Source organism: Microcebus murinus, chromosome 16 (genome assembly GCF_040939455.1).
Source record: "Microcebus murinus isolate Inina chromosome 16, M.murinus_Inina_mat1.0, whole genome shotgun sequence".
In the NCBI taxonomy this organism is placed as follows: Eukaryota; Metazoa; Chordata; class Mammalia; order Primates; family Cheirogaleidae; genus Microcebus; species Microcebus murinus.
Window position 1 is genome coordinate 56,073,859 of NC_134119.1, and position 14,079 is coordinate 56,087,937.

Here is a 14,079-nt window from a genome sequence, read left to right on the forward strand (position 1 = left end):
GGTGTCTTCCGCACAGACTGCGGGCCTCGCTCTTCTGAATGCCGCTGGCTCGCCACCCACCCACGGGTGAACCTGGTCAGGGTGCTTTCTCTCAGGGGCAGACTCTTTTCCGGGCGGGCTACCGGTGTCTCTGTTTGCTCGTTTCTTTCTTCCATTTCGGGAAAGTCTTCCTTGCTGGGTGTGGAAATCTCCTATGCCTTCCCTCGCCTATTCTGTCAGCTTTAAAATTCTCTTTCAGTTGCCACCCTCACAGATGGATTAGGAAACTCTTTCCGGTGCACTCATTAGTGAAATGACCTCCAGGAAGCTGGAATCCAATATCTAATGGCCGATTTTTAGCGAGTCCACACGCCAGGGTGGTCGGGGTCCAATGCAGCCCCGGCCAGGCCCAGGCCCCTTGGACTGGGCCACAGGAGGACACGGAGGAGGGTCCCGGCCCCCACGAAGCGGTGCCGGCAGTTCTCCACGGGCTTGGGCGTTTTCCAGAGGTAGGAGATGGAGGGGACTGATTTCTTCAGCGCCCCCCAAACCACGCCACCCCACCCCACCCCACCCATGGGACACATCCCCAGAGAGAGACGCCCCATACACTGGCTGTGCCCCAGCCCTGGCCCGGGGGAATAGGCGGCAGCCCACCCACAGGGCGAGGGAAGGGGGGCGCAGCTGAAAGGGGTTGTGGGGGAGGGCGGCCCCTGGCTGGGGTCAAAGGGCGAGCGTCCCGCGCGTGCGCAGTCAGCGGCAGCGACGCGCTGGGGGTGGGCAGCGGGTAGGTGAAGGAGGCCGGGCGAGGAGACGAGGGGGGCTGGGAGGGCTCCACCTTGGCGAGTCCAGCCGTGGAGGCGCATCTTGTGTGAGTGTGAGTGAGTGTGAGTGTGTGTGTGTGTGTATAGAGAGACAGCCCCCCACCCCGCCCCGCCCCGCCCCGCCCCGCCCATCACCCCCGTCCCTGGGAGCCCGCGGGACCTGGCCGGCGAACTCAAACGGCCCGGCCCGGCCCGGCACGGGGCCTGGGGCGGGAGGCGGCGGCGGGGAAGCCCAGAGAGGCTCGGCTTCTCGAGCGGGGCAGGGGCGCCCTCCGCCGCCGTCTAGGGCCACACCACCCTGAACGCCCCCGATCTCGTCTGGTCTCGGAAGCTAAGCAGGGTCGGGCCTGGTTAGTACTTGGATGGGAGACCGCCTCCGAATACCGGGTGCCACAGGCTGCTGCTTTTTTTTTTTTTTTGCCTCTTGTTCTGTCCCCTTTCTGGGAGCGCGGCGGCGGCCCGGGGTGGGGGTCACCCCCACCCTCAGCGCCCGCGCGGTGCCTGGCGCCCCAGCCAGCACCGTGGGGCCTCCTCTTGTCCCAAGCCGCGACACCGCGGCCACGCGGCAGCATGCGTGGCATCTGGACTGTCAGGTCTCAGACCAAAGGTCTGCTCTGTGGGAACCGACACGCTGGAGGAAACCTTGAGAGTCTGAGAGGGGAGGGAGTTCCAGAAGAAGGCCAGGATGTCATTTTGAGGGAGTATGTGACCAGAACTCGTCCCGTTGCTTTTGGGGTTCTATGGGCTACACGCAGGAATCTTTGGTGGTGGCACCTGATGTTGGGGGATCCGGAGTCACACCCAGACCTGCTCCACAGGCCTCCTTTTACTTTTCTCTTCGGATTCATTATTTTTAAAAAGTGTCTCTTACCTCTAGGATTGCATTTTCTTTTCTCTCTCTTTTCAAGCAGATGATGGGAGTACAAGTATTCAGGTGACATGTGTTGCCCGTGCCGCCCTCCCCCCTGTGTTCTTTTTTTTTTTTTTTTTGAGACAGAGTCTCGTTTTGCTGCCCAGGCTAGAGTGAGTGCCATGGCGTCAGCCTAGCTCACAGCAACCTCAATCTCCGGGCTCAAGCAATCCTGCTGCCTCAGCCTCCCGAGTAGTTGGGACTACAGGCATGCACCACCACGCCCGGCTGTGTTTTTCTATATATATTAGTTGGCCAATTAATTTCTTTCTATTTTTAGTAGAGACGGGGTCTCGCTCTTGCTCAGGCTGGTTTCGAACTCCTGACCTGGAGCAATCCGCCCGCCTCGGCCTCCCAGAGAGCTAGGATTACAGGCGTGAGCCACCGCGCCCGGCCCCCCCTGTGTTCTTATTCATATACCTCTCATGTTGTTCCAGCGTATTGTGGGGGTACCAATGTTAAGGTCGGGTGCCTTGCCCTCTCCAAGCCTCCCCCCTCGGGTCAGAGCTTCAAGTGCGCCCATCCCCCAGTCGGTGCGCACCCACCCCATGCCTAATGGATGTGTATGCCCCTCCCCTCCCCCCACCCGCCCGCCCGACACCCACCCGATGAAGGTGATTCCTCTCTGTCCACTTAGGCGTCCATCCGTTCGTACCAGTTTGCTGGTGAGCGCGCTCACGTGGTGCCCGTGTGTCCATTCTTGGGATACTTGGCTTACTGGAACGGGTTCCAGCTCTGGCCAGGAGGACACGAGAGGCGCCCTCTCACCGCTGCTCCTCACAGCCGAATGGCACTCCGTGGTGTCCACGCGCCACATTTTATTGATGCACTCCTGGATGGATGGGCACTCGGGTCGCTTCCACGTCTTTGGGATTGTGAATTGTGCCCTAACTGTAACCCTAATCCTTACCCAGCCCGTCTCCTCTGCCCCTGCCTGACGCACTCCTCCCCGGCCAGGCCCGTCACTGTCCTGGGCCCCCGCCTGACCGGCTCCTCCCCGCCCGGCCGGTCACCGTCCTCTGCCCCTGCCTGACACGCTCCTTCCCGCCCGGCCTCTCACCGTCCTCGGCCCCTGCCTGACCGGCTCCTCCGTCGCCTGGGCCTTCCAAGGGCTTGGTGTGGATGCTGCTTCCAGGAAGCCCTCCAGAAACCCGGCAGCAGGGTGGCCGCAGCAGTCTCCAGCAGCCGTCCCTAAGTCGCGTGAGTGCGGGGGACGTGCCCCCGCTGTGCCGCGGGGGCCCAGCCTGGTGTCTTCCCTGAGGCCCTGCGGCTGCCGGCTGGGCTGCGGCTCCCCGCAAGGGGAGAGCCGCGGAGGTGGGGACCGCCTCCTGATGGGGACGTACACGCAGCTCTCCCCGTCGGATTCCGGGGCTCTCTGTCCTGCCCGAAGGCCCAGCTGGCCTGCGGGTCCTTAGAGTGGCAAAAACCTCCGAAAACTGAGACTGAGGGTCCGGTGGGTGTCTGCACTTTTGTGCTGGGCACCCCAGGGAGGCCGGGGGGCTGGCTGGACAACGCGGTCTGCTCGGCCGCGGGGGGGGGGGGTTGGAGGAGCAACTGATGCCCTTTGCACTTTGGGTAGCAAGAGTCTGAGGTGTCTCTGAGCCCTGTGCCCTGTGGGGGCGGGGCGGGGGGGAGGAGGAGGAGGAGGAGGAGGAGGAGGTGGGAAGGGCCGGGGCCTGCAGTCCTGTTCCCGGGGTGGCACGGCAAGTGGCTTCTTCCACAGGCTGCTTGGCCTGGGCTCCCTGCACCTGGGCCTTTGGAGGACCGGCCCTGTGCTTGCCAACACTTCCTGCAGGGACCCAGAGCTGGGAGGTGGCATCTCTCAGCCCTGGGTCGGGCAGAGCCCCAGCGGGCCATGCCCACAACCTCTCTCAGCACCGGTCCCCCAGAAGGCTCCTTTGGGACCAGGATTCTCTTGCGGTGACTCTTTAAGGTCTGGCCCCTGGATGGAGGGGCACCAGGAGTAGAGGAGCAGGAAGGGGAAGGGGGTGGCCATGCGAGGGGACACTTGGAGGCCAAGTCCCAGCTTCAGCCTGATCCTCCTGGGAACCCCGCTCTGAGACAAGGAGCCGGGCTTCGCATTCCCACAGCAGCCAGTCGTGGGCTGAGGACACCTGGGGCGTTGGGAACTCCCTGGCTTCTCCTTGGTTTAACATCTAGAGCTGCTTGTGAATCGCGCCGCCACACACACCCGAGCGCAGGTGTCTTCCGCACAGACTGCGGGCCTCGCTCTTCTGAATGCCGCTGGCTCGCCACCCACCCACGGGTGAACCTGGTCAGGGTGCTTTCTCTCAGGGGCAGACTCTTTTCCGGGCGGGCTACCGGTGTCTCTGTTTGCTCGTTTCTTTCTTCCATTTCGGGAAAGTCTTCCTTGCTGGGTGTGGAAATCTCCTATGCCTTCCCTCGCCTATTCTGTCAGCTTTAAAATTCTCTTTCAGTTGCCACCCTCACAGATGGATTAGGAAACTCTTTCCGGTGCACTCATTAGTGAAATGACCTCCAGGAAGCTGGAATCCAATATCTAATGGCCGATTTTTAGCGAGTCCACACGCCAGGGTGGTCGGGGTCCAATGCAGCCCCGGCCAGGCCCAGGCCCCTTGGACTGGGCCACAGGAGGACACGGAGGAGGGTCCCGGCCCCCACGAAGCGGTGCCGGCAGTTCTCCACGGGCTTGGGCGTTTTCCAGAGGTAGGAGATGGAGGGGACTGATTTCTTCAGCGCCCCCCAAACCACGCCACCCCACCCCACCCCACCCATGGGACACATCCCCAGAGAGAGACGCCCCATACACTGGCTGTGCCCCAGCCCTGGCCCGGGGGAATAGGCGGCAGCCCACCCACAGGGCGAGGGAAGGGGGGCGCAGCTGAAAGGGGTTGTGGGGGAGGGCGGCCCCTGGCTGGGGTCAAAGGGCGAGCGTCCCGCGCGTGCGCAGTCAGCGGCAGCGACGCGCTGGGGGTGGGCAGCGGGTAGGTGAAGGAGGCCGGGCGAGGAGACGAGGGGGGCTGGGAGGGCTCCACCTTGGCGAGTCCAGCCGTGGAGGCGCATCTTGTGTGAGTGTGAGTGAGTGTGAGTGTGTGTGTGTGTGTATAGAGAGACAGCCCCCCACCCCGCCCCGCCCCGCCCCGCCCCGCCCATCACCCCCGTCCCTGGGAGCCCGCGGGACCTGGCCGGCGAACTCAAACGGCCCGGCCCGGCCCGGCACGGGGCCTGGGGCGGGAGGCGGCGGCGGGGAAGCCCAGAGAGGCTCGGCTTCTCGAGCGGGGCAGGGGCGCCCTCCGCCGCCGTCTAGGGCCACACCACCCTGAACGCCCCCGATCTCGTCTGGTCTCGGAAGCTAAGCAGGGTCGGGCCTGGTTAGTACTTGGATGGGAGACCGCCTGGGAATACCAGGTGCCACAGGCTGCTGCTTTTTTTTTTTTTTTGCCTCTTGTTCTGTCCCCTTTCTGGGAGCGCGGCGGCGGCCCGGGGTGGGGGTCACCCCCACCCTCAGCGCCCGCGCGGTGCCTGGCGCCCCAGCCCGCACCGTGGGGCCTCCTCTTGTCCCAAGCCGCGACACCGCGGCCACGCGGCAGCATGCGTGGCATCTGGACTGTCAGGTCTCAGACCAAAGGTCTGCTCTGTGGGAACCGACACGCTGGAGGAAACCTTGAGAGTCTGAGAGGGGAGGGAGTTCCAGAAGAAGGCCAGGATGTCATTTTGAGGGAGTATGTGACCAGAACTCGTCCCGTTGCTTTTGGGGTTCTATGGGCTACACGCAGGAATCTTTGGTGGTGGCACCTGATGTTGGGGGATCCGGAGTCACACCCAGACCTGCTCCACAGGCCTCCTTTTACTTTTCTCTTCGGATTCATTATTTTTAAAAAGTGTCTCTTACCTCTAGGATTGCATTTTCTTTTCTCTCTCTTTTCAAGCAGATGATGGGAGTACAAGTATTCAGGTGACATGTGTTGCCCGTGCCGCCCTCCCCCCTGTGTTCTTTTTTTTTTTTTTTTGAGACAGAGTCTCGTTTTGCTGCCCAGGCTAGAGTGAGTGCCATGGCGTCAGCCTAGCTCACAGCAACCTCAATCTCCGGGCTCAAGCAATCCTGCTGCCTCAGCCTCCCGAGTAGTTGGGACTACAGGCATGCACCACCACGCCCGGCTGTGTTTTTCTATATATATTAGTTGGCCAATTAATTTCTTTCTATTTTTAGTAGAGACGGGGTCTCGCTCTTGCTCAGGCTGGTTTCGAACTCCTGACCTGGAGCAATCCGCCCGCCTCGGCCTCCCAGAGAGCTAGGATTACAGGCGTGAGCCACCGCGCCCGGCCCCCCCTGTGTTCTTATTCATATACCTCTCATGTTGTTCCAGCGTATTGTGGGGGTACCAATGTTAAGGTCGGGTGCCTTGCCCTCTCCAAGCCTCCCCCCTCGGGTCAGAGCTTCAAGTGCGCCCATCCCCCAGTCGGTGCGCACCCACCCCATGCCTAATGGATGTGTATGCCCCTCCCCTCCCCCCACCCGCCCGCCCGACACCCACCCGATGAAGGTGATTCCTCTCTGTCCACTTAGGCGTCCATCCGTTCGTACCAGTTTGCTGGTGAGCGCGCTCACGTGGTGCCCGTGTGTCCATTCTTGGGATACTTGGCTTACTGGAACGGGTTCCAGCTCTGGCCAGGAGAACACGAGAGGCGCCCTCTCACCGCTGCTCCTCACAGCCGAATGGCACTCCGTGGTGTCCACGCGCCACATTTTATTGATGCACTCCTGGATGGATGGGCACTCGGGTCGCTTCCACGTCTTTGGGATTGTGAATTGTGCCCTAACTGTAACCCTAATCCTTACCCAGCCCGTCTCCTCTGCCCCTGCCTGACCCACTCCTCCCCGGCCAGGCCCGTCACTGTCCTGGGCCCCCGCCTGACCGGCTCCTCCCCGCCCGGCCGGTCACCGTCCTCTGCCCCTGCCTGACACGCTCCTTCCCGCCCGGCCTCTCACCGTCCTCGGCCCCTGCCTGACCGGCTCCTCCGTCGCCTGGGCCTTCCAAGGGCTTGGTGTGGATGCTGCTTCCAGGAAGCCCTCCAGAAACCCGGCAGCAGGGTGGCCGCAGCAGTCTCCAGCAGCCGTCCCTAAGTCGCGTGAGTGCGGGGGACGTGCCCCCGCTGTGCCGCGGGGGCCCAGCCTGGTGTCTTCCCTGAGGCCCTGCGGCTGCCGGCTGGGCTGCCGCTCCCCGCAAGGGGAGAGCCGCGGAGGTGGGGACCGCCTCCTGATGGGGACGTACACGCAGCTCTCCACGTCGGATTCCGGGGCTCTCTGTCCTGCCCGAAGGCCCAGCTGGCCTGCGGGTCCTTAGAGTGGCAAAAACCTCCGAAAACTGAGACTGAGGGTCCGGTGGGTGTCTGCACTTTTGTGCTGGGCACCCCAGGGAGGCCCGGGGGCTGGCTGGACAACGCGGTCTGCTCGGCCGCGGGGGGGGGGGGGGTTGGAGGAGCAACTGATGCCCTTTGCACTTTGGGTAGCAAGAGTCTGAGGTGTCTCTGAGCCCTGTGCCCTGTGGGGGCGGGGCGGGGGGGAGGAGGAGGAGGAGGAGGAGGAGGAGGTGGGAAGGGCCGGGGCCTGCAGTCCTGTTCCCGGGGTGGCACGGCAAGTGGCTTCTTCCACAGGCTGCTTGGCCTGGGCTCCCTGCACCTGGGCCTTTGGAGGACCGGCCCTGTGCTTGCCAACACTTCCTGCAGGGACCCAGAGCTGGGAGGTGGCATCTCTCAGCCCTGGGTCGGGCAGAGCCCCAGCGGGCCATGCCCACAACCTCTCTCAGCACCGGTCCCCCAGAAGGCTCCTTTGGGACCAGGATTCTCTTGCGGTGACTCTTTAAGGTCTGGCCCCTGGATGGAGGGGCACCAGGAGTAGAGGAGCAGGAAGGGGAAGGGGGTGGCCATGCGAGGGGACACTTGGAGGCCAAGTCCCAGCTTCAGCCTGATCCTCCTGGGAACCCCGCTCTGAGACAAGGAGCCGGGCTTCGCATTCCCACAGCAGCCAGTCGTGGGCTGAGGACACCTGGGGCGTTGGGAACTCCCTGGCTTCTCCTGGGTTTAACGTCTAGAGCTGCTTGTGAATCGCGCCGCCACACACACCCGAGCGCAGGTGTCTTCCGCACAGACTGCGGGCCTCGCTCTTCTGAATGCCGCTAGCTCGCCACCCACCCACGGGTGAACCTGGTCAGGGTGCTTTCTCTCAGGGGCAGACTCTTTTCCGGGCGGGCTACCGGTGTCTCTGTTTGCTCGTTTCTTTCTTCCATTTCGGGAAAGTCTTCCTTGCTGGGTGTGGAAATCTCCTATGCCTTCCCTCTCCTATTCTGTCAGCTTTAAAATTCTCTTTCAGTTGCCACCCTCACAGATGGATTAGGAAACTCTTTCCGGTGCACTCATTAGTGAAATGACCTCCAGGAAGCTGGAATCCAATATCTAATGGCCGATTTTTAGCGAGTCCACACGCCAGGGTGGTCGGGGTCCAATGCAGCCCCGGCCAGGCCCAGGCCCCTTGGACTGGGCCACAGGAGGACACGGAGGAGGGTCCCGGCCCCCACGAAGCGGTGCCGGCAGTTCTCCACGGGCTTGGGCGTTTTCCAGAGGTAGGAGATGGAGGGGACTGATTTCTTCAGCGCCCCCCAAACCACGCCACCCCACCCCACCCCACCCATGGGACACATCCCCAGAGAGAGACGCCCCATACACTGGCTGTGCCCCAGCCCTGGCCCGGGGGAATAGGCGGCAGCCCACCCACAGGGCGAGGGAAGGGGGGCGCAGCTGAAAGGGGTTGTGGGGGAGGGCGGCCCCTGGCTGGGGTCAAAGGGCGAGCGTCCCGCGCGTGCGCAGTCAGCGGCAGCGACGCGCTGGGGGTGGGCAGCGGGTAGGTGAAGGAGGCCGGGCGAGGAGACGAGGGGGGCTGGGAGGGCTCCACCTTGGCGAGTCCAGCCGTGGAGGCGCATCTTGTGTGAGTGTGAGTGAGTGTGAGTGTGTGTGTGTGTGTATAGAGAGACAGCCCCCCACCCCGCCCCGCCCCGCCCCGCCCCGCCCATCACCCCCGTCCCTGGGAGCCCGCGGGACCTGGCCGGCGAACTCAAACGGCCCGGCCCGGCCCGGCACGGGGCCTGGGGCGGGAGGCGGCGGCGGGGAAGCCCAGAGAGGCTCGGCTTCTCGAGCGGGGCAGGGGCGCCCTCCGCCGCCGTCTAGGGCCACACCACCCTGAACGCCCCCGATCTCGTCTGGTCTCGGAAGCTAAGCAGGGTCGGGCCTGGTTAGTACTTGGATGGGAGACCGCCTGGGAATACCAGGTGCCACAGGCTGCTGCTTTTTTTTTTTTTTTGCCTCTTGTTCTGTCCCCTTTCTGGGAGCGCGGCGGCGGCCCGGGGTGGGGGTCACCCCCACCCTCAGCGCCCGCGCGGTGCCTGGCGCCCCAGCCCGCACCGTGGGGCCTCCTCTTGTCCCAAGCCGCGACACCGCGGCCACGCGGCAGCATGCGTGGCATCTGGACTGTCAGGTCTCAGACCAAAGGTCTGCTCTGTGGGAACCGACACGCTGGAGGAAACCTTGAGAGTCTGAGAGGGGAGGGAGTTCCAGAAGAAGGCCAGGATGTCATTTTGAGGGAGTATGTGACCAGAACTCGTCCCGTTGCTTTTGGGGTTCTATGGGCTACACGCAGGAATCTTTGGTGGTGGCACCTGATGTTGGGGGATCCGGAGTCACACCCAGACCTGCTCCACAGGCCTCCTTTTACTTTTCTCTTCGGATTCATTATTTTTAAAAAGTGTCTCTTACCTCTAGGATTGCATTTTCTTTTCTCTCTCTTTTCAAGCAGATGATGGGAGTACAAGTATTCAGGTGACATGTGTTGCCCGTGCCGCCCTCCCCCCTGTGTTCTTTTTTTTTTTTTTTTGAGACAGAGTCTCGTTTTGCTGCCCAGGCTAGAGTGAGTGCCATGGCGTCAGCCTAGCTCACAGCAACCTCAATCTCCGGGCTCAAGCAATCCTGCTGCCTCAGCCTCCCGAGTAGTTGGGACTACAGGCATGCACCACCACGCCCGGCTGTGTTTTTCTATATATATTAGTTGGCCAATTAATTTCTTTCTATTTTTAGTAGAGACGGGGTCTCGCTCTTGCTCAGGCTGGTTTCGAACTCCTGACCTGGAGCAATCCGCCCGCCTCGGCCTCCCAGAGAGCTAGGATTACAGGCGTGAGCCACCGCGCCCGGCCCCCCCTGTGTTCTTATTCATATACCTCTCATGTTGTTCCAGCGTATTGTGGGGGTACCAATGTTAAGGTCGGGTGCCTTGCCCTCTCCAAGCCTCCCCCCTCGGGTCAGAGCTTCAAGTGCGCCCATCCCCCAGTCGGTGCGCACCCACCCCATGCCTAATGGATGTGTATGCCCCTCCCCTCCCCCCACCCGCCCGCCCGACACCCACCCGATGAAGGTGATTCCTCTCTGTCCACTTAGGCGTCCATCCGTTCGTACCAGTTTGCTGGTGAGCGCGCTCACGTGGTGCCCGTGTGTCCATTCTTGGGATACTTGGCTTACTGGAACGGGTTCCAGCTCTGGCCAGGAGAACACGAGAGGCGCCCTCTCACCGCTGCTCCTCACAGCCGAATGGCACTCCGTGGTGTCCACGCGCCACATTTTATTGATGCACTCCTGGATGGATGGGCACTCGGGTCGCTTCCACGTCTTTGGGATTGTGAATTGTGCCCTAACTGTAACCCTAATCCTTACCCAGCCCGTCTCCTCTGCCCCTGCCTGACGCACTCCTCCCCGGCCAGGCCCGTCACTGTCCTGGGCCCCCGCCTGACCGGCTCCTCCCCGCCCGGCCGGTCACCGTCCTCTGCCCCTGCCTGACACGCTCCTTCCCGCCCGGCCTCTCACCGTCCTCGGCCCCTGCCTGACCGGCTCCTCCGTCGCCTGGGCCTTCCAAGGGCTTGGTGTGGATGCTGCTTCCAGGAAGCCCTCCAGAAACCCGGCAGCAGGGTGGCCGCAGCAGTCTCCAGCAGCCGTCCCTAAGTCGCGTGAGTGCGGGGGACGTGCCCCCGCTGTGCCGCGGGGGCCCAGCCTGGTGTCTTCCCTGAGGCCCTGCGGCTGCCGGCTGGGCTGCCGCTCCCCGCAAGGGGAGAGCCGCGGAGGTGGGGACCGCCTCCTGATGGGGACGTACACGCAGCTCTCCACGTCGGATTCCGGGGCTCTCTGTCCTGCCCGAAGGCCCAGCTGGCCTGCGGGTCCTTAGAGTGGCAAAAACCTCCGAAAACTGAGACTGAGGGTCCGGTGGGTGTCTGCACTTTTGTGCTGGGCACCCCAGGGAGGCCCGGGGGCTGGCTGGACAACGCGGTCTGCTCGGCCGCGGGGGGGGGGGGGGTTGGAGGAGCAACTGATGCCCTTTGCACTTTGGGTAGCAAGAGTCTGAGGTGTCTCTGAGCCCTGTGCCCTGTGGGGGCGGGGCGGGGGGGAGGAGGAGGAGGAGGAGGAGGAGGAGGTGGGAAGGGCCGGGGCCTGCAGTCCTGTTCCCGGGGTGGCACGGCAAGTGGCTTCTTCCACAGGCTGCTTGGCCTGGGCTCCCTGCACCTGGGCCTTTGGAGGACCGGCCCTGTGCTTGCCAACACTTCCTGCAGGGACCCAGAGCTGGGAGGTGGCATCTCTCAGCCCTGGGTCGGGCAGAGCCCCAGCGGGCCATGCCCACAACCTCTCTCAGCACCGGTCCCCCAGAAGGCTCCTTTGGGACCAGGATTCTCTTGCGGTGACTCTTTAAGGTCTGGCCCCTGGATGGAGGGGCACCAGGAGTAGAGGAGCAGGAAGGGGAAGGGGGTGGCCATGCGAGGGGACACTTGGAGGCCAAGTCCCAGCTTCAGCCTGATCCTCCTGGGAACCCCGCTCTGAGACAAGGAGCCGGGCTTCGCATTCCCACAGCAGCCAGTCGTGGGCTGAGGACACCTGGGGCGTTGGGAACTCCCTGGCTTCTCCTGGGTTTAACGTCTAGAGCTGCTTGTGAATCGCGCCGCCACACACACCCGAGCGCAGGTGTCTTCCGCACAGACTGCGGGCCTCGCTCTTCTGAATGCCGCTAGCTCGCCACCCACCCACGGGTGAACCTGGTCAGGGTGCTTTCTCTCAGGGGCAGACTCTTTTCCGGGCGGGCTACCGGTGTCTCTGTTTGCTCGTTTCTTTCTTCCATTTCGGGAAAGTCTTCCTTGCTGGGTGTGGAAATCTCCTATGCCTTCCCTCTCCTATTCTGTCAGCTTTAAAATTCTCTTTCAGTTGCCACCCTCACAGATGGATTAGGAAACTCTTTCCGGTGCACTCATTAGTGAAATGACCTCCAGGAAGCTGGAATCCAATATCTAATGGCCGATTTTTAGCGAGTCCACACGCCAGGGTGGTCGGGGTCCAATGCAGCCCCGGCCAGGCCCAGGCCCCTTGGACTGGGCCACAGGAGGACACGGAGGAGGGTCCCGGCCCCCACGAAGCGGTGCCGGCAGTTCTCCACGGGCTTGGGCGTTTTCCAGAGGTAGGAGATGGAGGGGACTGATTTCTTCAGCGCCCCCCAAACCACGCCACCCCACCCCACCCCACCCATGGGACACATCCCCAGAGAGAGACGCCCCATACACTGGCTGTGCCCCAGCCCTGGCCCGGGGGAATAGGCGGCAGCCCACCCACAGGGCGAGGGAAGGGGGGCGCAGCTGAAAGGGGTTGTGGGGGAGGGCGGCCCCTGGCTGGGGTCAAAGGGCGAGCGTCCCGCGCGTGCGCAGTCAGCGGCAGCGACGCGCTGGGGGTGGGCAGCGGGTAGGTGAAGGAGGCCGGGCGAGGAGACGAGGGGGGCTGGGAGGGCTCCACCTTGGCGAGTCCAGCCGTGGAGGCGCATCTTGTGTGAGTGTGAGTGAGTGTGAGTGTGTGTGTGTGTGTATAGAGAGACAGCCCCCCACCCCGCCCCGCCCCGCCCCGCCCCGCCCATCACCCCCGTCCCTGGGAGCCCGCGGGACCTGGCCGGCGAACTCAAACGGCCCGGCCCGGCCCGGCACGGGGCCTGGGGCGGGAGGCGGCGGCGGGGAAGCCCAGAGAGGCTCGGCTTCTCGAGCGGGGCAGGGGCGCCCTCCGCCGCCGTCTAGGGCCACACCACCCTGAACGCCCCCGATCTCGTCTGGTCTCGGAAGCTAAGCAGGGTCGGGCCTGGTTAGTACTTGGATGGGAGACCGCCTGGGAATACCAGGTGCCACAGGCTGCTGCTTTTTTTTTTTTTTTGCCTCTTGTTCTGTCCCCTTTCTGGGAGCGCGGCGGCGGCCCGGGGTGGGGGTCACCCCCACCCTCAGCGCCCGCGCGGTGCCTGGCGCCCCAGCCCGCACCGTGGGGCCTCCTCTTGTCCCAAGCCGCGACACCGCGGCCACGCGGCAGCATGCGTGGCATCTGGACTGTCAGGTCTCAGACCAAAGGTCTGCTCTGTGGGAACCGACACGCTGGAGGAAACCTTGAGAGTCTGAGAGGGGAGGGAGTTCCAGAAGAAGGCCAGGATGTCATTTTGAGGGAGTATGTGACCAGAACTCGTCCCGTTGCTTTTGGGGTTCTATGGGCTACACGCAGGAATCTTTGGTGGTGGCACCTGATGTTGGGGGATCCGGAGTCACACCCAGACCTGCTCCACAGGCCTCCTTTTACTTTTCTCTTCGGATTCATTATTTTTAAAAAGTGTCTCTTACCTCTAGGATTGCATTTTCTTTTCTCTCTCTTTTCAAGCAGATGATGGGAGTACAAGTATTCAGGTGACATGTGTTGCCCGTGCCGCCCTCCCCCCTGTGTTCTTTTTTTTTTTTTTTTGAGACAGAGTCTCGTTTTGCTGCCCAGGCTAGAGTGAGTGCCATGGCGTCAGCCTAGCTCACAGCAACCTCAATCTCCGGGCTCAAGCAATCCTGCTGCCTCAGCCTCCCGAGTAGTTGGGACTACAGGCATGCACCACCACGCCCGGCTGTGTTTTTCTATATATATTAGTTGGCCAATTAATTTCTTTCTATTTTTAGTAGAGACGGGGTCTCGCTCTTGCTCAGGCTGGTTTCGAACTCCTGACCTGGAGCAATCCGCCCGCCTCGGCCTCCCAGAGAGCTAGGATTACAGGCGTGAGCCACCGCGCCCGGCCCCCCCTGTGTTCTTATTCATATACCTCTCATGTTGTTCCAGCGTATTGTGGGGGTACCAATGTTAAGGTCGGGTGCCTTGCCCTCTCCAAGCCTCCCCCCTCGGGTCAGAGCTTCAAGTGCGCCCATCCCCCAGTCGGTGCGCACCCACCCCATGCCTAATGGATGTGTATGCCCCTCCCCTCCCCCCACCCGCCCGCCCGACACCCACCCGATGAAGGTGATTCCTCTC

The 14,079-nt window shown here is 62.9% G+C and overlaps 3 non-coding genes and 1 pseudogene across 3 annotated transcripts; all 4 read left to right on the top strand.

Moving 5' to 3' along the window:
• Positions 1-1,083: 1,083 nt before the first annotated feature.
• Positions 1,084-1,202, top strand: LOC142861348 (uncharacterized; annotated as a pseudogene).
• Positions 1,203-4,996: 3,794 nt separating this feature from the next.
• On the top strand, positions 4,997-5,115 carry LOC142861330 (5S ribosomal RNA). The gene has a single exon (XR_012912634.1). It is a non-coding gene; the product is annotated as a 5S ribosomal RNA (ribosomal RNA).
• A 3,795-nt stretch (positions 5,116-8,910) lies between these two features.
• Positions 8,911-9,029, top strand: LOC142861341 (5S ribosomal RNA). Its single transcript, XR_012912635.1, has one exon. It is a non-coding gene; the product is annotated as a 5S ribosomal RNA (ribosomal RNA).
• Positions 9,030-12,824: 3,795 nt separating this feature from the next.
• On the top strand, positions 12,825-12,943 carry LOC142861352 (5S ribosomal RNA). The gene has a single exon (XR_012912636.1). It is a non-coding gene; the product is annotated as a 5S ribosomal RNA (ribosomal RNA).
• Positions 12,944-14,079: the final 1,136 nt, after the last annotated feature.